This window comes from Bos javanicus, chromosome 18, assembly GCF_032452875.1.
Source record: "Bos javanicus breed banteng chromosome 18, ARS-OSU_banteng_1.0, whole genome shotgun sequence".
Lineage (NCBI taxonomy): Eukaryota > Metazoa > Chordata > Mammalia > Artiodactyla > Bovidae > Bos > Bos javanicus.
This window is the reverse complement of record NC_083885.1, coordinates 6,336,981-6,359,328: the sequence shown is the minus strand read 5'-3', so window position 1 is coordinate 6,359,328 and position 22,348 is coordinate 6,336,981. Positions and strand designations below refer to the sequence as shown.

Here is a 22,348-nt window from a genome sequence, read left to right as displayed (position 1 = left end):
TCATAGAGGCCTTATGGCAAAAGCCCACACAGCAAGATGGCACACAGTTAAAGCGGGTGAAAGAGGAGGAGGGAACCGCACACTGGGATGTACGATGGGGTCAAGGGATGACGTGTGAGCACGTGGAGCAGGGTGGTGCGGGAAGGCGCGCGCTGGCACAGTGACTGCCGTGACGCCGGTGCTTGGGACCGAACCCCCCACAGCGAGCAGGACCATCCCGTGGGCGGCCCAGTGCACCGGCGCCCCACGGCACACCACCAGGCACCATGAGAGGGTGAGGGTCAAGCAGAGCAGGGACCAAGAAGCCCGCCCGTCTCCCCGAAGCAAAGCTCTCAGGTCTCCAGCTGGGGGCGTGGGCAGAAACCACTCTAGGGTGGGGAGGACGTAGGTGGAGGTTCCCCAAGGGGCTCAAGCCCCCAAGATGCCCTGGGACTGTGACCAGGTCCTCCTAGGGGCGGTGGCTGGACTAGACGGTGCTAACGATGTTTGTCAACTTCTATATTAATAATGACACCGCTTTCCCCCCGTTGGGGGCGGGACAGTTCTGAGGGTTCATGCTGTGGTCTGTAAAGTGCCGAGGCCGCCTGGGGTGTGCAGTATAAACCTGCAGGGGGATGGTTTCAGCCTGTCATTTATAAGGCCTGGCCTTTCATCGTGACTTCTGACCCAGTGACCCCACCTCTAGGACTCCTGCGTGAATCCAGGCTATGGCCCAGACCCACGCAGAAAGAAGTTCCTCTCAGCATCATTTATAAAGGCACACATCTGGATGCCACTCAAAGGCTCACTGACAGGAGGAATTGGTAAATAAACCCCGCTAAGACTCCGTGATGGAGGGTTTCACAACCTTTTTTTTTTAATCGCTTACAAAGTGTTTTGTTAATGTAGGAAGATGGTCTTGTATATATAACGTGAGGTAAAAACACAGGACCCCAAATGACATCACGTGACCTTTAACCCAGAAGTGCCAATTCTGGAATCTATCCGACAATATTAAAAGCAGCAGGATATTAGATAATATCCATAAGATTATTTATCGCTGTAGTACTTATAATGGCTAAAACAAGAAAGATAACAAAACTCAAAAGAAGTGGAGTGTCCATCAGTAAGACCATGCTAGAATAAATCAGGGCTATTCCACAGCACAGTGTTGTATGCAATCATTAAAAAAATCAACTTTCATGTATATGTGTTCCAAATATTTGTTAACAGAACAAGGCAAGTTTCTAAATAACGGGTAAAGTGTTACCGGATTAACACACACAGACACACACACAAACTCCACCCCTACAAATACATAAACATTCTGAGTATTTGCATGGGCACAGAAGGTCCACAGTAACCACTTGGCCAAAGGGACAGGGATGAGTAGGTAGTATCAGCTTTTTAAAAAAATATCTCCATATGGACTTGCTTCATTGAGTATGTGCCAAATTAGTGATGCAAAAAAAAAAAAAAAGTCTAATTGTTAAAAAAAAATCAAGATGCACAATACCATCTCCACTGTATTAAAATGCACATGCCTGGGATGGGGAAAAAACACTAGAGAGAAGGGTTTCCAAATGCACCAACTGCAACTATGCAGGGCTGGAATTATTAAGATTTTTTTATTTCGGAATTTCCAAGTTTTCCATCGTGGGTATCCATATGACTTTTCCTAGTCTGAATTCAAAAACGGATGATGGATGGGGAAGACAGGGAGGGAGGGGTGGGAGAGGGAAGGAGGAGGAGGAGGAGCAGACTCAGAGTCGGACCGACCGACGGCCCCCGCCTCCCTCTCCCTCCCAGGGGCTCCGAGTGAGCCGTCTGCCCCGCGCCAGCCTGCCGTCCCGCACGCGAGGCCCCGGGCCCAGGCGCGGGCAGACGCGCAGCTGGACCTGATTACAGAGGCAGCTACATCTGCACAGCACGGTTTCTGTCAGCTCCGGAATTAATATCTGATGAAGAAATAAACCTGTTAACGGGACAGATTTATGGTATTCAAATTACTATTGATCCATTCAGTACACAACTAATAAAAACCTCTGGTGCGTGACCTTCCACCTTGCACACGCTTAAGCAAATTATCTCTAATAAACAAGTATTATGAGGACCCAAGGAAAATGTCAACCTATAAATTACTGAGCTTCTCTCTCTCTCTCTCTGAGTGGAGATGCATGTTGAGCCACCAGCATCTATTTTCTGGACCTTGTGCTCAAGCCTAGAGATCCCCCCAAAGCCTTCGAACTTCTCAGAGATGGTTCCCTGTTGAACTGAGCACAGCAGTATGAGCGCACCCTGCTTTTCAATAAGCAGCAGAGTGGAAGCCACCAGACAACGGGCACCTTCTAAGGGCCAACGGGGAAAATACAAGCTGGCACGTGCTGTGCTGCGGCTCAGTCGTGTCCGATTGTTGCGACCCCACGGACTGTGGCCCGCCAGGCTCCCCGTCCACGGGGACTCTCCAGACAAGAATCCTGGCGTGGGTTGCCAGGCCCTGGGCTCGCGTCTCAGATCTGAGTTTCCGATCTGCGTGACCCAGGGCGGGCCGCTTTACCTCTGCTGTAACTCCAACCCAAATCAACACGTAATGAAACAGGGCACTTGACCTCATCTGCGTAAGTGCTACGCTGCCCGCTGAAATGTCTGCAGACAGCTCACACACGTCTCCGTTCCAGACCTCGGGAAGGCAATAAACCCGAGGCTGGAACTGCCCGGCCTCTCGCCACTCAAACATGCATGGGATTCATGGGGCCTGGCCATACCCAGCCCCCCAAGAGCGAGAGAAGGATTGAGTAACAGACGGAACATGGTTCAAACTCAAGGAAAGGGGAGGTCTGTTCCTCACAGTCATTCAGGGAAACAAACAGGAAGAGGCTCTTTTTCACCTCCGATTCTAAGAGCACCCTGGGTGTCACCTCTCTAACTAGACTGAGGGGAAAAACAAGCCGCCGAGGAGCACTGCACGTCTGGAGGTCTTCCACTGGTCCAGACTGGGGAGGCGGGCTAACAGTTTGCTTGAGCTGTATAAATTAGGATGCAGTTAATCGGCCAGGTATTACTGCCAGGGAGGATGGGGAAGAGTGCCAAGGAGTGCCCAGGAAGGAGGAGGGACTGGCTGACACTCCCCGTCACACTCGGCACTAGTGAAAATATAAATACGGAGAAACGTCACGGGTTCATATATTTAATCACCAGCCCAGTCCAAGCCATAAACATTGCTTCCCTAGCCTGTGGACAAGTTTTTAATTTTCTAATAATATTTCTGAGCTTAACTTTGCACCTTTGGAATTAAACACACACACACACACACACACAACTCCTACTGTGGGATTATGGCTTTTCTGGTGCTTTTCAGAACACTGGTGAGACGGTGGCAGATTTGGGGCACTGATTCTTTTCACAACTGCATTTCCCTCTCGGGGATAAGACAGAAACTCATTTCCCAAGAAGGTCTTGTACAACAAATGGGAAACATACTATTCAAGTTTCTAAACAGCTCTGTGTGACACTGTGACATTATTTTTTAAGTGAAGCACTTAAGGATATATTAAACACAAATGTGAAGTTCCTGTTATTCAAGAGAAAGAAAAAGAAAAGAGAGGAAAACAGAACTAGAAACTCAACAGTCAGTGGATCACATTTTCTTGGTAATAATGTTCTACCACCCAAGCAGAGCATTAGCTATGAAAGCACCCCATCTTTGGAACGCTGCAGTTACTTTGAAGCAGACCAGGAATTCTTAGAAGATACAGCCAGAAGGATTGAACAGATGGATCTTTCTATATCTAAAAGCGGGCGTAGGCAAACTACAGTCCATGAGCCAAAATCTGGCCCACGGCCTGTTTTTGCAAATAAAGTTTTATTGGAAAACAGCCATGAACGTGTATGTACATACTGTTTATGCGTGTGTGCGCGCACACGCACACACACGCGCGCACAGGCGCAAGTTACATCAGAGCTGTGTATTTATAAGCAGACTGTTTGGCCTGCAAAACCTAAAATATTTACTATCTCTCGACAGAAAAGTTTGCCAACCCCTGTTCTAAAAAAGAAAAAAAAAAAAAAAAAAAACACAAACACAAACTGCTCTGAGATTGCTCAGTCTAACTCAAACTGAAGTGCCAAGGATGCGCCGCAACCACACTCGAGCCTGAGAAACCCGGGTCCAAAGGCAGGAGGTTGCCAGCTGGTGGCCTCTGCCTGCCGCTCCACCGCCCACTTTCAAATAAAAGAGCCCGTGAGTTGACGAGCAGCTACAGAATGGCTGGGAGCTGGGAGGAGAGGGATTTAAGGGCGCTGTAATGACACCATAAAAGCTTTGTTGGGTTGCTTTTATGAGCCTGAAGCAGCTTAGAGGAGCCTGACCCTAAGAGGTGAGCGGAAGTGTGTAAAAGGCTTGCCTTTGGGATAAATGCATATCAAAACCCGTTCGCCGAGGGAGAGCGGGAAAAAAAAGGGGAAATAAATGACAAGCACGGTCCTTTAACAGGGAAAATTTCCTCCGAAAGGAAGCAGGCAATGAGGCCAGGCGAGGAATAAATGGCGTAGAAATTGACAGTGGCTCTTCGGTGGGGCTGGGGCCGCGCTCCAGGCTGCTAGGATCCAGCGCGTGTCAGCTGCCGCCTCTCTCTTTTCACACTTCAATGTGAACTTTACAGCGAAAGGGGGACAGGAGGCAGCGAAGGGGAAAACAGTGGCTCAGAAGGACTTGTGCACCGAGTGTGAAGCCATTTCAATTTAATATTCAAAAGGACTTTGTAGGTGATCCCAGGAATGCAATTAGACCCACCTAATAAAAGCAACATATGCTAAGACAATTAAAAGATTTTATTATACATCTATTCACTGTATTCCATTTCAGGCAGGAGGAGTGGAAACGGATGAGAGGGAAAGGGTGCATTCGTTTCACAGGAAGGGGAGCCCGCGTCGGCCAGGGTCATGCCACTGGGGAAACGAACAGTGATGCTCCTTTTAACACAAAGATGGATTATTAGATTACTCTTTACCGGGGGCCTTTCACCTTGCAAAACACCAGGCTCTGGTTTCATGACTCTATACTTATGAGAAAATACAGCTGAAGACATCACCCTGCCTTTTTCAGCCCTTGGTGTTCTGGTGTTCAACCATTAAACGAAGACCACCCCAGCCCCCAAATAATGCCAGAAAGAAGTATGTCACTAGATACAACGTTTAATGACCCAATGGCAACTGGAAATCAAGCTAATGTTCTCTTATCTCTTCATTCTACAGAGACTTACTGGGGACCAAAGCTGATACCCGAGACTGGAGATTCTAAGCAGGAGACGACAGTCTATACCCTTAAGTAGCTCACAGCGAACTGACTTGACAGATTGCCAGCTTCCCATCCCAAATCCATTTGCGTTTCGTTTGTGCAAAGAACTAGATGACCTTTGCCAGCCTGTCTTGTAGGTAGATGGCCACGTGGCTAGCTCTTACCAGGGCAATGTGTCTGGGGCCGGTAAGAGGTATTGGCCAGCTGGCCCCTGATGACCTCCGGCAGAATGGAAACACGAGGTGGCTGCAACCCGGGTCCCTGAATCACCCTGCGTTCCCCTTGCCAGGAACACCCACTTTGTTCAAGAAACTCAAGCTGTCTCTTGAGTAAGAAATACACCCTTTGGGGATGTGAGTTTTTATGCTTTTGAGGGGGTAGCTATTTGTTATTGCAGCCCAGCTTATTCTAAACAGTAAGCTCACGACACAGATGGGCAAACACAGAAAGGTCACTTCCGCACTCTGGAAGAGATGCTCTTCCGCCTACCTTGAGGTTAAGGTGCTGAAGGGAGGGACCCACCGCTGTGCTCTGAAGTCTAGGAAAGTCTCAGAGAGAAAGTAACACCGCAGCTGAGGCTCAAAGGTGTAAGGCGCGTAAGGGGTCTGACAGGCAAAGTGGGGGAGGGGACGGGAACTCAGGTAGAGGTTAGAACAGGACAGAAAGCTCAGAGGTGTGAAAGGATGTGGCCGGCAAGTGGAATGGTGAGCGATGGGGTGGGGGGGGCAGGATGTGGGGGAGGAGGAGTGAGAATGAACGGGCACCACACGGCAGAGGGGCTCACACAGGGACGCGGGGAGCACACGATGAGCTCGACGAAAGGATCTTTTTGCTGATGTTGGTGCCAGGACAGAGCAGGTATGCACAGTGCCTGTAAATGCCACCGTCCTGCAGAGAATCACAAGTCCTTCAGGCCACGGAAGGCCGTGAGCCCCGTGAACTAGAGTTTCCACAAGGAGACGCCTTGTGTGTGCGTGCATGCTCAGTAGCTCAGTCGTGTCCAACTCTGTGAGCCCATGGACTGTAGCCCACCAGGCTCCCCTGTGCGTGGGATTATCCTTGAAAGAATCCTGGAGTGGGTTTCCATTTTCTACTGCAGAGGATCTTCCTGACTCAGTGATTGAACCCATGTCTCCTGGATTGACAGGTGGGTTCTTTATCACTGAGTCACCTGGGAAACCCTGAGACACCTCAGTCCAGGTAAAAAGAGTCAGTCAAGGCAACGTGAATGATCTACCCTGGCACATCCATCTGGCTAGTAACAGACATGGGTTGTCCCATGGTTTGTGCTGGAGGGACCCAGAATGACCTGGTACCCACATGGAAACCTAGACAAACTCCATCCAAAATAGATTTGAACCTGCTCAGGGAACTCTGAGACGCTGCACAGTGAGAGAGACTGCCTCTTGGCTCCAGGGGAACGAGGTCTTCTGAGCACTGACAAGCTGAACCGCAAATTTCTCTGGAAACTCTAATCACTAAGAGGTTCCAACTGTCCTTCTTATACTCTAGCAATCAGAAGCGGGCATGTTAAACGTGACAACTATGAAGCCAGAGGTGACTGATCTTTGGTTTGGTTTGGGGTTTTCACTGAAGGCCACAACAGGTCGCTCTGAACCCCAAATACGAAAGATGTGGGGTACACGGCAGACAGGTAGGTTTTGGCTGAGACGGGGAGGAGGCTGAAGCGGGTAGAAGTTACTAAGGACTAATCTGCTGGTGGACAAGCATGCATATTAGTGTGACCTCGAGCTTCACTGCTGATATCAAGTGGGATAAAATGGGCAAGAAACATTCACACAAAGCGGCATCTGGTGGCCCTCCCTGGGCTCAGTGGCTCAGACTCCACGCCCTCAAGACGGGTTGATCCCAGGTCAGGGAATTAGACACCATATGCTGCACCTAAGACCCCAGCAGAGTCAAATAAATAAATACATACTTTTTTAAATGGCACCTAGAAAAGACTCAATGAAAGCTGCTTTACTCAGCCTCCTCTTTCATTCTTTTTCAAGATCCCATGGGAATTTTTCTGCTAATATTATATCAAATGTGTTACACACCAGTTTCTGAACTTAATCATGAGGCATTTTTGTTAATTTTCTAAAAGAACACGCCTGTGTTTCATCTGGCCTCAGTCCTCTGGCTCAAAGTTGAAATGCACTGGATATCAGTATACTCTTTAACCTCTAAGGACTTGTCATGACCATCCAGCCCAGGCATTAATTATTCTATTTGGGGGAAAGGACAATTTTTCAATAACTGCCTGACAGTGAAGGCAACAGAGAAAAGCACGTAACACTGACAACCCAGAGGCATCTCCTCCTGATTGCTGGGTGTTCAGCAGAGCAATGCGGGCCTTCTCCGGAACCACAAGGCCCGTGTCGGCACTGTGACCCACCTGCCCCTCAGAACCCTTCACTCCATGAAGCCAAAGACCTGAAACGTCACAAGACCAAGTTCATCTACACGGTCTGGCTAGACATGAGGGCTGTCTATAAATGCTTATCTTGAAAACACTACAACAAACCCGTTTACAAGCTGTCGTGAGATACTGCTGGTGGCACGTTTTTAAGTTAAGACTTTTTCAAATTATAAAGGCATGCTCATACACTCAACATTTTGGAAAAGGAAACCAGTGCCTAGGCATAGAATAGGCCCCCTACTCTCCTCTCCTCCTGTTCGTCTTTCTTTAATGCCGTTCTCCCCAGAGACCGTATTCCATTGTGAACTCCACCTTCGTCACCGAAACTAGCATCGTGGGTCCCCAGCTGTTGTTTTATTTCAGTGGCTGGCTAACATTCTACTAAATAGTACTGCCGTGATTTATGGAATCATTCCCCTCCTCTTGAACCTTCAAGTTGATTCCAAGGTTTTACTGGGTGGGGGGGTGATTTTTTGTGGCTTACTATATAATTATATAATACGGTGGTTATATGACTGGTTATCTATCTATCTATCTATCTATCTATATATAGATAGATATATATAATATGATGGTTATTCCTCATGGCTGGAGAGCTTCATCTTGCCTTGACTATCGGTGTCTGCAAGCTGTGGAATCTTTCTGTGTGTCTGAACACTGACTAAGGGAGGCCAAGCCGTGAAGCCTTCGGGGGTGACCAGCATTTGCTTGGAACCACACTGAGCTGAGTCCAGTGCTTGCCTGTTAACTCATCTGGGTCCTGCGTGAGGGTGGGTGAGAGACACCCGCACAGACCATCCCAGCGATCACATCTCTGAGCAGACGAGCTACTCAAGTCCCCAGCACCCCGGGCTCCTGTGCACGCCTCGGCTTCCTGGATGGCTCCCTCCGTCTGGAATGCGCCCCTCCCACGCCTCTCGGAAGCCCAGGAGGGGAGCAGATGATACAAACCGATAAGGCACACGGTGTGGTGATGTACACGCATAAGGATGTGGCCTGGAGATGTGCGCACACACGTGTTTGAAGGGTGGCGATGAACATGCTTTTTATGCTGGAAAAGACTTTTCTGGGAGAGAATCCTGGATGCCTTTCCACTGCAATGAGATGAACTCATCAAGACACTCAAGTCCTGAAGTTACACTTCCAAGGTCTTTTCACTCTCTCTCTCTCTCTCACACACACGTGCGCCAACCATTTCTCACGGTCTATCTCTGCCATTGGTAGTGAGATTGCCCAGTTCCTGGGGAAGGCAGGACTCCCAGAAGTTCCATCCTAGAGTCGAAACCCTGCGCACGTTTCTTACATCCACTTGGTGAAGAGCGGACGTGTGTTGCAGGCCTAGGCCGGGTACTGAGGGGGGCTGCAGGGACACAGATGGGCAGTGGCCGCCTGCCCAGAGTTTGTAGCCCGAGCAGAAACGCAAGGCCTTGTGGGGTCTCAGACACAGGTCGAGAGGGCAGGGTGCTCACGCTCCCGGACACACATCTCTGCTTGGTTCTGGAACCTGCACTTTCTGCACCAGAGCAGCTGCTTTTATCACACACCTCCCATGTGCTTAGTGCCATGCGAGGCACTGGCATCCACACGGCTCCTGCTCTCTAGAGGTTCAGTGCCAAGCGGGGAGATAGCAAAACAAGGACATCATTAGGGCAAGGAGAAAAGTCCGCGAGGCGCAGCACACGCACCTCCAGCCACGAGGAGCCCATGCGGGTACAGCCCCTGGCCTCTGTAGGCTACCTGCTGGCAGAGCACAGCCAGGCACTCGCAGGGGACAGTCCCCACCCTGCCCTCCCACCACGGGCTCTGCAGAAGCCCCGTGCTCCTAAGAGCCGGGGTGACCCGCCTGACTCCTGGCAACCTGCCAGTTGCATTTGTAACCCAAGCCTGTGTGGATACAAAAATGCAGGAAGTCATCTTAAAAGGACGCACTAATTAGCTTCCTGGGATTTCAGATTTTAAAAGCTTTTGTGATCGAATCTGTTTCGGTCGTTTTTTGAAAGGATTCCGAAGATTGGTTCTGCTGTCAAGACATCAGAAAACAAACAGAAAAAAGAAATGCGATAACAAACTTCCTGGTTTCCACCGTGGAGTGCTTTCAATGTGAAAGGGCGGGGTGGGGGGGGGGGAACGTTCGCCGATGGGTTGATAAAAAGCAGGATGGCATTAAAAGGCCGTGATGTACAGTGACGGACCAATCTCTTGGGAGGCTGGATCTGACATTGAGTTGCCCTTGAAAAGCATTGGGAAGCTCCCTGCAAAATCAGCACCCACTCTCAGAAGACTGGAGGGGTACTGTTTTCATTTATATAAAAGATTAGGAGAATTGCACGCAAATAGACAAACAAAAGATTCTCAAATTCTGAGTAGATAAAGGATGTGAAGGGTCACAGAAGAATTTTTCTTATCCATCACCCACCACTGTTTTCACTATATGGAGAGCTAATCATGGAAGGAATGTGTGTAATAATTGTACTTGTCCAGTGTAGGGGAATAAAGAATAATTAGAACACTACACCATTACAAAGTATAGGACTGCATTAGTCGATGGGCCCTACAACTGAAAGCCCTTATGGAAACGCCTCCTTGGAGAGTTAACCCCTTCCCCTGAGCAGCCCCTGAACCCTGTCTGCATCTTCCCCGGGGAGCATGCACCCCAGGTGGTAATGATCTGTCAGCAAACCTGTCTTCCAAGCACCTCTGCAGCCTCCAAGGCTTCGTCATGAATTCCATCCATCTCACCTGGCTAGCAGGCAGCTCAGTGGTAAGGAATCTGCCTGCCAAGGCAGGACACTAGGGTTCATATCCCTGACCACAGAGGGGCAAAGAGAGACGCGGCTTCGAGACGGAACACCACCACCACCACCCCTAAGCACTGGACCACCGGCAAACGATTCCTGTGGAACTGCACGTAACCCTGCTTCTCCTTCAGGTTCGCATCTCCAGGCTGGCTCATCCTTCAGTCTATTCTTGGAAACATTTCCCAACACCTCACATTCTTCTTAAATTGGGGAGTATGGGGAATGCTGAGATAAGTCAGTGTACTTACAATTTGTAGGCAAGGCGCGAATAATCATCAACCCACAGGAATCTGCAAAGACTTGGCCAAAGTCAGGAAAGAATCATGAGTTATCAGCCCTAGACCTGGAAAGGCCTCATCTCCTGCTTACATTTCTTTTTTTTAAATAAAAGGATGATCTTGCAAATTACAGACTTATAAATTTAACTTCTAAATTTGGAAAGATACTTAAGAGGAAAAAAAAATCATGAAATGAGCTTGCAAAATCTTAAAGAGGGCATTTACTATAAAAGAAGAAGTAGCTCTTAACTGTGGAAAGTGAGTTCTGGTTTTTACTTTCCTCTTTTTTTAGGTAAAAATTTTTATCTTCTACAATGGGATCAAGAAATCATTTGCTCCAAAGGAAGTAATTCATTGTCAGATTTAATTTTCTTAATCAGCTATTATTTAGAGCATGAATAAAACTCATTAAGTTATGAGACTGGTACCATCTTTATCCAAAGATAAAATTAAATGCTCGTATCAGTTGGGCTGTAAGATGCTCCTTATAAGAAGATATATTAGGAGGCAGAGGAGGTGGAGGGCTTTTGGAGTCAGACCTGGGTCAGATTTCAACTTTACTACTTGCTGGCTGCTGCTGCTGCTAAGTCGCTTTAGTCGCGTCCGACTCTGTGCGACCCCATAGACGGCAGCCCACCAGGCTCCCCTGTCCCTGGGATTCTCCAGGCAAGAACACTGGAGTGGGTTGCCATTTTGGGCAAATCACTTAATCTCTCCCAACCCCTATTTCCTCAACTATTAATGTAAGTCGGAGATGATGACAATCCATCAGGATGATGGTGAGGATTCAATGAGATGACATTTATCAAAAGAAACATGGGATATTCAACAGGGAACCATCTCCCCTGGGAGGACATGGGCAGACTAGATGGTGGGAGGACATTAGAGAAACTTCCCCTGAGATGGAGGAAAATACAAGGGACCCCAACTTGTCTGAGCTGTTTGTGCTCAGATAGAATCTCCTTTTGGAGGGAATAGTGAGGATGTCCTTAAAACTGTGATGTGCTCTATTCGAGGAAAACTCTAATTAAAAAAGATACACGTGCCCAGTGTTCACAATGCACCATTTACAACAGCCAAGACCTGAAAGCGATCTGAGTGCTCATGGACAGACGAACAGATAAAGACGTGGTGCACACACACCACGGACTGCTCCTCAGCCGTGAAAAAGAACCAAACAATGCCACCTGCCTCAGGGGAGCTGTAAAGACTTTCGCACTAAGTGAAGCAAGCCAGACAAAGCAAATACCATATGATGGTCACTTATATGTGGGCTGTAAAATATGACACAAAGACCTTATTTACAATACAGAAACAGACTCACAGACTTAGAAAACACACTTATGGCTACCAAAAAGGAAAGGTCGTGGGGGTGCGGTGGGGTGGATAAAATCGGAGTTTGGGATTAATGAATACAAACTACTATATACAAAACAGATAAACAACAAGATTCTACTGTCCAGCACAGGGAACTGTGTTGACTATCCTGTAGCCATAATGGAAAAGAACATGAAAATACACACACACACTCCAAACCCAATCACTTAGCTGTGCGCTAGAAACTAACACAACATTCTAAATAAACCATCCTTCAATAAGAATAAAAGGAGAGTAAAAGGATGCTAACATGCACACAGAGCAGACTGTGGTGTCCTGGCAAGGGCGCAGGGGGCTGGTCCCAGAGCCAGTTCTCCTGAGTTACCTGGGCCGGTCACCAACGTTAGGATTTTTTCCATCTTTATTTCTGAGTCCAAGTTCTCCACACCAGACCTGCTCTAAGAACCCTCCCAGCAGACCGTCATTTCATCTGGCCCCCTCTCATTGCTGACACTCAGGGAAATGGTCCAGGGAGGAGCAGGGAATGCCCAGGGCCACAGAGAGAGGCCATGGCAAGGCTGGGCTAAGAAGACCTGGAAGCCCAGTTTTTAAGAATTCCAGAGACTTCCCTGGTGGTCCAATGGTTAAGACTCGGCGCTTCCAATGCAAGGGGCGCAGGTTCAATCCCTGGCTGGGGAACTAAGATCCCACATACCATGGGTGTGGCTGAAAAATAAAAACTGATGCAAAAAAAAAAAAAATCCATGATGAACAACAACAACAACAAAACACAAATTCCAATAACGGCTTGGGGAGACCCTCTCCTACAGCAAAGCCACACACGTCTACTTGCAAATGGAGAAGTGACGCGCGGCTGGACACTGCCACCACAGCCTGTGCCTTCCGGGCCTGGCCAGCCTTGGTCTTGTGATTGGAGCCTTTTCATGCTCTCTGACCCATGACGGGCCTCAGACACAACGTGACAGGGTAAAAATAAGCGGCAGTCCACACTGGGAAAATCTAGAGACAGAAGCTACAGCCTCCAAAACGGGGGACTCTGCACATGTGTAATGTCTGAGCCTGAGCTCATCTCTGCCAAGGGGAGGATATATACTGACTTCTGAATCATGAGATGAAGGGCTAGGCAGGCTTATGGTTATGAAAGAGCTAGCACGTGCCTTGCCCACTGATTTCATCTACACCAGGCTTTCCAGAACTTTCTTTCAGAAGGGGTTTAAAAGGTTTCTGAAAAGTTCTGGGATCTGAAAACTGCAGGCCAGTTTTCAGAGTGGACAAGATCTTGTGAGGAGAAACCTTTCACTTTTCTAAGGCTTTCTTTACATAGAAGGTTTTGTTTACATCTTTTGAATTTTCCCAAATGTGAAGGAACTGGAGGTCACAGCAGCTGGTGGAGGTGGGGAGAAGCATAATTCTGGGCTCTGCTTGGATGCCACTGAGCTCCATGACGCTGGGCGAGCTGGCCGACCTGGGGGTGACGGTGCCCGGCACTGTGGGCGTAGAGGAGGCTTACTTATGACCTCTGGCCTGCCTCTGCTCTGCAGGCCGTGGGGAGCAGGGAGACTGAACGGGGTGGGGAAGGCGGGGGCAGCCTAAAATAACAGGGACGGGATGCCTCCCGGCAGTTTCAGCTGCACACGCGGGAGCTGAGTCTCCAAGGGATGCTGACAGCTGCCCGAGAAGATTCCTTAACTCTTTCTGCAGAAAGACCTTAATTAACCGTTTAGTGCCTCAAAAGACACCCAGAGGTATTAAGAATGGGGCTTTTCGCCCAGGAAACAACTTAGTGAGGGTTCCTCATAAAGTTGAACAGAGATTTACCATAGCACCCAGCAAGGCCACCCCCTAAGTCTATCCCCCAGAGAAATAAAAACCTGTGTCCATGCAGAAACTTGTGTTCACTGCAGCATCCGTCATTAACAGCCAAGAGGCGGAAACAGCCCTGCTGTGCATCAGTGGATGAATGTGCAAACAAAATGCGGTATATCCATACGATGGAATGTTATATGGCCATTAACAAAATAAAGTGCTAAGTGAAGTAAGTCAGAAAGGAAAGACAAATATCATATGATGCCACTTATACATGGAATCTTAAAAAATGAAACAAATGAATTTATTTACGGAACAGAAACCGACTCACAGACTTCAAACACAAACTTACGGTTACCAGAGAGAAAGGAGGTGGTTGGGGAGGGATAAATTAAGAGTTTGGGATTAACAAATACACACTACTACATATAAAACAGATAATCAACAAGGACCTACTGAATAGCACAGAGAACTCTACTTAATGTTCTGTACTAACCTACGTAGGAAAAGAATCTGAAAAAGAACAGATCGTGTATAACTGAATCACTTTGCTACAGACCTGAAACTAACCCTACACTGTAAATCCACTATATTCTAATATAAGACAAAAACATTTTAAAAAGCCTGAGGAAAGCACCAGGAATCACATGATAACCACACTTCTGCCCACCATTCACCGGTGGAACTGCTAACATTTCTGTCATATTTGCTGCAGTGCTTCTCCCTCTTTAAAGAAAAAAAAGGGGGGGCGGTGTGGATAAAACATCTCAGATGAAGCTCAAAGTCATACTGTCCTCCTCAGCTCAGTATCTCTTTTGAGCTAATGAGCAAGTCCATTAAAGGGTTAATATGTGGGGAAATCACTGATTCCTTCAACTGGACTTTATGAAGGGCCTACTACGAGCAAGACGCGACCTCCGGGATGCAGAGGCAGGGCTGCAGGGCTGGGCTTTCACTGATAATTGGAGCGTACGTGGGAGGTGGCCGTTCAGAGATACGAAGGGACAGTGACCACCGTGTGCCCCAGTTAGCTCGCCGTGTTTGGTAAAATCAGAGGTTTGTGTTCTGTACTTGGATTGCTGTTAACCAGCACGTCTCAGACACCCAGTCCGTCTCCCCTCTTCAAGGTACTTGCTACCCAGCAATTGTGCTGTTAGGAAATTTTCAAAATAGGGGCTGTTGCCCAAATGGTGTGATTTTTGAGCTCTTGTAGATCTGCTATGTTATGGGACTCAAATTAGCTCAACCTGGAAGAACACACACACACACACACACACACACACACACCTGAAAACTGGGATACTAGACAATACCAAAACAAAGAAGGGTATTAATTGAGACGGGATGACAAAGTGAAGAAAGGGGGTGAACTCAGCAAACTCACAAGGATTTAAAATACTACCTCTGAAGGGAATCACGCAATTCCATCCTCCGAGGTCTTGGGAATCGAAGCCGGGCTGAAACGCCCAGCTTCCTGGCTCAGGCCTGGGGGTGAAATGTAGGGAGGAGACTTTCAGAAGTGACACGAGTAAACACCTTTGTCTTTTCACGATTTGTTTGCACCATTAAAAAAAAAAAAACAAAACAAGTCAAGAATGAACTGGGGCAGTGCCCCACCTTGTGTGAACGGTATGCTGGGAAGGGAAGCAAGCCTTTGGCTGCTGGGGATGCAGTCTTTTCAAAGGAGATCACTGTACCTGAAATGTAGGTAGTTATAAAAATGGCATTAATTTGCTTAGACCCAGAGATTTTCACAGGAGAGCAACTAGCAGAAAACATTATGAAAATGTCCGAGAGGACTGGTAATTGAGTTGATTAGTATGACCTTGGTTATGAAGGTAATAGAGGAGGGACCGGTGCTTAGGCTGAGTTATAACCCTGCTCCCGGTTCGGCGACGGGGAGTGAGGGATGTAATTTGTTCAGGCTGACTCGGAGTGGCCAAGCCTGCCTCTGACAAAGTAATGCACTGACCAGCCGAGCTTGGCCTGCGCCTCTACCCTGACAGGGTAAACAGGACAGGGTCAAATCAGAAATGATGGACCGGGCTCGCGGGCTGGCTCTCTGCACAGACATGCTATGAGCAGCATCTTCTGGACACTCAGCCCTGAGAAGCCCTAACTCACTGCCTCCGAACTACCGGAGAGGGAAGAGAACACGACTGCTCCCCAGCTGAAACAAAACAAAGCAAACCAGCAACATAAACAAAGAATAAATATCCCAAGAAGGTCTATGCTGAATTCACGCCGGATCTGTTTTCTGTATTTTTTTTTAATAGGCATTTATGAAGCAATATGCCACTGGCTGTGGTGGGAAATTTAGCTACATTAATCATAAGTAAGGATGCTGGGTCTGGCTCCAAAGCCCATGTTCTTTCCACTACAGCTGCTTGAAAAAGGCCAGTTTTTCTCCCAATAACACACCAGCATGGACAAGAAGTTGACTCTGCAATCCTTTGTTCCACCACTGTTGACTGGGTGGGGTCGATGGATCCCAAGGTGCTTACGCTGATGGAAGGAGTCACGTGCGCTGTAACCACTGGTACACAAGTTCACGTCCTGGCAGCTCCGTCCACTTTCAGAGCTCAGATCGCCCTCTTTCTCAAATTCACTGGAGGAAGGGCTCTTACAGGGAGCCTGGGATGATGGGTACTCCAGAAACAGATACGGTGCCCACAGGGACCCTCAGATACAGGTTACCAGTCTGTACAGGCAGGCTGCGAGCATCTCGGGCATCCTACTCCTCGTGAACACGTTTCAGACGGGAACCAGTGAGCTTTACTGGGTGAACCATAACAGAGTATCATCGCGCACATGTTCCCCCCATCCCGTGTGTGTGTGTTTGTGTGCATGCATGTGTGTTTGTATGTTTCCTGAGTCTCTGATCTCAGGGCTGGGGCGACAGAGATGACACAGGGCCCAGAAGCCCCCTGTCTCCTTGCCTCTGTCACCAGGCTTGCTGACCCTCCAGTGAAAAGGACCTGACCACCACATGCGAGTAGAATAAATTATCGCTGACACTCCAATATTTAATTATGCAGCTGTCAGAGCGGCCCTTTTGAAATTCATTTTAATAAAGCGGGAACTTTCCCTTTCAAGGTTAGAGTGAGGGGAGTCACCTTTGGTGTCAGCTGGAGGTCTCCACCATGAGCTCCGCGTTCTGGCTCCGGACGCCTGTCACTTGGCCTGATAGAAGGGCCTGATAACAGCTCTGATGCCTGGTGGCCGCCCCTCCAGCCCCCTCCCCCCGTCCCTGCCTGAATGAACATCCTTCATTTAAACCCACAATAATGAGGACCTCAAAGTCAGAGAGGCGGGCACAAGGGCAGCGTGGCGGGGGGGGAAATGGCTTCTTCTTATAAAACTCACTCAATGGGGAAGCAGCAGTCTAAAAGCAATCATGGCCATCTCCCTGCTTTAACTGGTTAACCAGAAATATTTAACATGGTGGAAGAGGAGAGAAAACAAAAACAAAAACCCAAACAACCCCGCGGTGAGGTAGGGACACCCAGACACTGGCACGCCTCCACTGCTCTGGCTCCCAGACGCGGGAAAGAGACATACAAGTGCAGATTTGTATTTTACTAGAAAATAGAGAACGGTATCGTAGTTTTCTGCAGTTTGATATCTGGGCCATAAAGTTGCCCCGAGGAAACGCTTTTATCTGGGCAAACCATGTGAATGGGACGAAGCCTGCCTATTGTGTACGGGTCTGAAGCCTGCTTTAGCCTGTGCTTCTCACTGTTCGCGTGTAACCCGTGCCTACAAGGACCTAGACAGGAAAACGGGGTGGACGAGAGAAAGGAGAACTGACTCGCTCCAGACGGCCAGGCTGGGGCCTTTCTTCTCTCTCCTTCCATCTCTCCACTCTTTCCCTTTATCTCCCACACTACATTCTCTTCCTTACCTTCACTTTCCTTCGCCTCTGTTTTTTCCTCCTTTGTCCCCTTCTTTCCCTTTAATACCATGATTGATATTTACTGATCACTGGCTATACGCTGTGAGCACTGTCCGCAGTGCTTTGTATGCTTATCTCTCAAGGGGCACCAAGCAACTGTGTAAGTTAGGTGCCTACATGACTGTTCCCCTTTACACAGGGGGACACTGAAGCTCAGGGAGACGGAGGGTCTTCTTCAGCATCACCAAGACCACAGCCAGCACACGGAATCCAGGCAGATGCCAACGCATCTCAGACACTTCACGGTCAGCTGCTGTTGATTCTTTCTCTTTCTTTGGTCTCTTCCTTGCTAACTCTCTTCTTTTCCTCCCTCCTCTCCTCTCCCCCAGCTCCTCCTTCCAGGATATGTATACACGTGCCTCTCACGAAATATGTAACAGCTCCAAGCGAATGCACACAGAGATCCGGCTCACACACACAGGCTGCGACACTTGTCAACAAACACTAGTTTTGGAAAGAGGACTCATCCCGTGTGGTGTGTGTGTGTGAGAGAGACTGCTGAAAGGTGCTGTCTTTAAACCGTAAGTCATAACCAGATCTGTCCACAAGCACTCTTTCTGGGAGAAAACACCCTTTGCCTGGAGGCTGGGAATGTGACTACTGAGATGAATCAAGAGAAGCGGGAGGCAGAAAGCAAAACCTGTGTCTCCACTCGACAGCTCTCTGGGGAGACCTGCTTTGCAGAGGCTTGGGGGAGCGCCCCAGACCCAGCCAGAGCCCACAGCCAACTCCCCCAGAACCAAGGGCGGCTGGCGTATGCGGTGACGTTTTCCTGAACTCTTGCGCTCCTTAACAGGGACTCTGGATAGCTGAGGACACAGGGCCCCGGCATGGCCTGCAGAGATCACAAGGGTGAACCTGACCGCCCCCCCCCCCCAGGCCTGCGCGTGATTGCATGCTGCGCTCCAGGTCTCAACCCCTTTGTTCCGCAAAGGCCAGCGAGTGGTAACTGAGGCACGTGTGCCCTGTATGTCTGCCATCAACGCTGCCCACAGGGGGACCTATCGGCAGCAGGACCCACCAGGACACCGGGACGGGCGGCTGGAGAGTTAGTGTCCTATTCCTAGGCCAGCCAATGCAGGAGACACAAGAGACCAGGGCTCAATCCTTGGGTCGGGAAGACCCCCTGGAGAAGGGAATGGCAACCCGCTCCAGGATTCTGGCCTGGAGAACTCCATGGACTGTATAGTCCATGGAGTCGCAAAGAGTTGGACACGACTGAGCGACTTTCACTCACACTCACTCCAGTGTTCTTGCCTGGAGAATCCCATGGACAGAGGAGCCTGGCGGGCTACATTTGTTGAAGGTCATTCAGCTCCTGCAGGATGGAGGGAGCAACGGGAAAGACCGCTGCCTCGCCCCAGTGGCAGGGCTCTTTAAACGCCATGCGGTATTTCCATCTCCTTCCCTCGCATCCTGGAAGTGAGTCCAGAATCACCTGTCTTCACTTGGCAAATCTGTCTACTGAGGTCTGTGCTAAATAACGCACGGACGTCTGGGGGTGGGGGGAATGTGGTCCCCTTCACCTGCAACGTTCACACAGCAACCAAAGCAGCGGGAGCAGGGCAGGACCAGGAGCAGACTAGATCAGGTGACAGGCTACCTATGTATACGTGCCTGTATTTGGGTCATGTGTATTTCATGTATGTGTACACGACTTAACAACTGAACATCAGAACATGCATATTATGCATGTATCTACACACACATACAGGCATGCACATACACGTTTTTCCTTTTATCTGTACTATCATTGTCCCCATTTCATCTCTAAGGAAACCAAGGCTCAGAGAAGCTAAGTACCTGGCTCAGGATCATATAGGAATAACTGATGAGCCAAGTTTGATACAACAATCTATTTGACCCAAAGCTATTGCTCTGGAAAGAAAAAAGTACCTAAAATTAAACCAAACAAAATACTTCCACGGTGCCTCTATGCCACTTGAGAATCTACATAAATGTTTCAAGTATATGGTTTCATTTGATTCTGATGACAGTCTCGTGAGTTACTGATATCGGTGTTGAGTATTTTTCCGACCCCTATTTTACAAATGACGGAATCATGGGGCCAGAGGTGATGTGACTGGTCCAGGGGAAGCAGCCAACAGCAGGGGGTAGTGGTTGTTTGGTTTCTAAGTTGTGTCCGACTCTTTGCGACCCCATGGACTGCAGCCTGCCAGGCTCCTCTGTCTGTGCGGTTTCCCAGGCAAGAATCCTGGAGCGGGCTGCTATTTCCTCCACCAGGGGATGGCCCGCCGCAGGGACTGAACCTGCATCTCCTAAGTCTCCTGCTTTGGCAGGCGGGTCTTTACCACCGCGCCACCCCAGACGCTGACAGGGGACCTGGGACCAGAAACGTGGGGTCCTATCACGTTGCCCCTGCCCTGCCCAGTGGCTGGGCGAGCCCGCGACACCGTGCGCTGAGACGGTCTTCCCACTGAGGCTCTCAGAACCGCCGGCTCCCTTCCTGAACGAACAGCAGAGCGCGCACGTGGACGTTCTCGGCCTTGGGGGCACAGCCCCCCTTCCAGCAACTCCTCTGCCAAGTGAATTCAGACAGGGTTCTCCATGACGCTTCTCTCAGAGCAATTGGGGAGAGCTCTGCAAAGCTGTTGGCAGCAGCCGTCATCGGGGCTTCTGCGGTCAGAACGAATGAGCGGTCGGAGTCGGCCCCAAATCTCAGGACCCCCCAGGTACGCGTTCTGGCGCCAGGGGTCCAAACGCCCCTCCTTCCCGCCTCTCTCGACAGGCAGAGCCTGGAGGGCCGAGAGGGAGAAATAAATCCTGACTCAACGAGAAGGATTAGAAAGTCACCTAGCATGAGCAGAATTCGCACTCCACAAATTTTTCTCGACTGAGTAAATTTAAAGAAATAAAACTAGATTGAGCATGCGTTTAATACTGGCTGCTATCTTTTGCTCTGCTCTGCTCAGTGGCTTGTTAAATATGAAAAGATTTGCCCTGCGAGGAGACGTGAAGAGAGGGGAGCTCTGAGGGACACCCCGCCCCTGCCACCCTGCCCCTCCTCTTCGTAACCTGGGTGAGATGGGGACCCTGTTGCCCGAGTGCCCCGGTCTTGTGTGCACAAGTCTCAAATACGATCACGGTATCACCACTGTCTCTTAATAGAAGGTGTGATATAAAAAGCTCATTCGAGATGCCAAGAGTTTCCCTTTTCTGACCCTGGCTGCCTGAGAGGCAAATTGCATTAGAAAATGACATGCCATTCATCTCGCGAGTACTTGCAGGAACATTTAGCTAATTAAATGATTAATAAATTTAACACTGCTTTATAATTTCATTTAGCTGTGTTGGAGATCGCACGGTGAGCTGCGTGCGCACCGAATGAGATTAGGTGGGAGTGAGGGTTTCGGAGGCTGCCCTGGTAATTGAGATTAGTCTATTACTACAGTGACCTTTTTAACTTTTATATTCTCTTGTTAAAGCGAAATAAAATTTTATTCACTTTTAAGGAATATTTACTTAGAGAAATTTACATGAAATTAAAGAAACACCAAGCCCAGAAGCCTACTGGGGCCAGAATCCATGCACTATTTCCTTTTTAATTTTCAGAGCCCCTTTAGGAAATTGTTCCTGAGCTGAATGGAGGAAGAGTGAAGACGGTGTATTTGGGGGGTAGTTTTTATTCATCCATTCATTCATTCAGTGAATGCCGAGTTCCTGCTGTACCCCGGGCACACACTTCTAGGCCCTGGTACCAGGGCTGCAAACATGACCGAGGTCTCTGCTTTCCTAGAACTTCTAGTAGCAAAATACAGATGAAAGGCAAATGAATAAACAACAAAATAACGGAGGCCGATAGTAAGCACAAGGCAGAGAAGTAGACGAGAAGGCTTCTGTAGGCTGGGGAGCTGGAGAGAATCTCTCTTCAGAGGCGACAATTACGTTGGGATCTGAATTATAAGAAGCAGTCAGCCATAAAGCTTGGAAGGAAGAGCACACCCGGACGGAGGAGACGGAGGGTGAAGGTCCCCAGGAAGTAACATGTGAGGCTGGGGCATCTGAGGGACAGAAAAGACCGCAAGGCTGGGAGCTGAGAAGCTGCAGGTGGGGAGGGCCAGACTAGGGGCGGAAGGCCAGGCCAGACCACAGCGAGGAGGCGGGACATCTTCAAGCAGGCGAGGCAGGAAGTCATCAGCGGGTTACGGGCACTGACGCTGTCTGTCGAGTGATTCCATCCAACCTAAGTGCTTAGCCGCCATTGAGAGCGCGGCTGGGGCTTCCTCCTAAGATTTTTAAGAACTAAAGGGCTGGTTTCATTTTCCTCAACTTCAGTCTCCTTTTTTTTTTTTTGGTCTTTCTGACCTGTGGGATCTTAGTTCCCTGACCAGGGATTGAACCCATGCCCTTGGCAGTGAAAGCGCTGAGTCTTGCTGCTCGTCAAATGAAATCAGTAACTGGGGTTTTACTATGTCCTGGATGCTACAGAGATGGGATTAATCCTGACTGACTCTA

General features: G+C 49.0%; 1 protein-coding gene across 2 annotated transcripts in view; it reads right to left on the bottom strand.

Annotated features, from left to right (window-relative positions):
- WWOX (WW domain containing oxidoreductase) overlaps positions 1-22,348 on the bottom strand; it is a 908,337-nt gene that overhangs the window by 29,808 nt on the left and 856,181 nt on the right. The window lies entirely within an intron of this gene.